This window comes from Schistocerca serialis, chromosome 9 (genome assembly GCF_023864345.2).
Source record: "Schistocerca serialis cubense isolate TAMUIC-IGC-003099 chromosome 9, iqSchSeri2.2, whole genome shotgun sequence".
Lineage (NCBI taxonomy): Eukaryota > Metazoa > Arthropoda > Insecta > Orthoptera > Acrididae > Schistocerca > Schistocerca serialis.
The window spans coordinates 33,092,813-33,093,777 of record NC_064646.1 but is presented as its reverse complement, the minus strand read 5'-3'; positions in this window follow the sequence as shown (position 1 = coordinate 33,093,777).

Below are 965 nucleotides of genomic sequence, written 5' to 3'. Positions count from 1 at the left end.
ATTAGCTTTTCAGAGCATTCACACAAGATTGGCGCCGGTGGCGACACCTACATCGTGCTGACATGAGGAAAGTTTCCAACCGATTTCTCATGCACAAACAGCAGTTGACCGGCGTTGCCTGCTGAAACGTTGTTGTGATGCCTCGTGTAAGGAGAAATGCGTACCATCACGTTCCCGACTTTGATAAAGGTCGGATTGTAGCCTATCGCGATTGCGGTTTATCCTATCGCGACATTGGCTGCTCGCTTTGGTCGAGATCCAATGACTGTTAGCAGAATACGGAATCGGTGGGTTCAGGAGGGTAATACGGAACGCCGTGCTGGATCCCAAAGGCCCCGTATCACTAGCAGTCGAGATGACAGGCATCTTATCCGCATGGCTGTAACGGATCGTGCACCCACGTCTCGATCCCTGAGTCAACAGATGTGGACGTTTGCAAGACAACAACCATCTGCTCGAACAGTTCGACGACGTTTGTAGCAGCATGGACTATCAGCTCGGAGACCGTGGCTGCGGTTACCCTTGACGCTGCATCGCAGACAGGAGCGCATGCGATGGTGTACTCAACGACGAACCTGGGTGCACGATTGGCAAAACGTCATTTTTTCGGATGAATCCAGGTTCTGTTTACAGCATCATGATGGTCGCATCCGTGTTTGGCGACATAGCGGTGAACGCACATTGGAAGCGTGTATTCGTCATCGCCATACTGGAGTATCACCCGGCGTGATGGTATCGGGTGCCACTGGTTACACGTCTCGGTCACCTCTTGTTCGCATTGACGGCACTTTGAACAGTGGACGTTACATTTCAGATGTGTTACGACCCGTGGCTCTACCCTTCATTCGATCCCTGCGAAACCCTGCATTTCAGCATGATAATGCACGACCGCATGTTGCAGGTCCTGTACGGACCATTCTGGATACAGAAAATGTTCGACTGCTGCCCTGGCCAGCACATTCTCC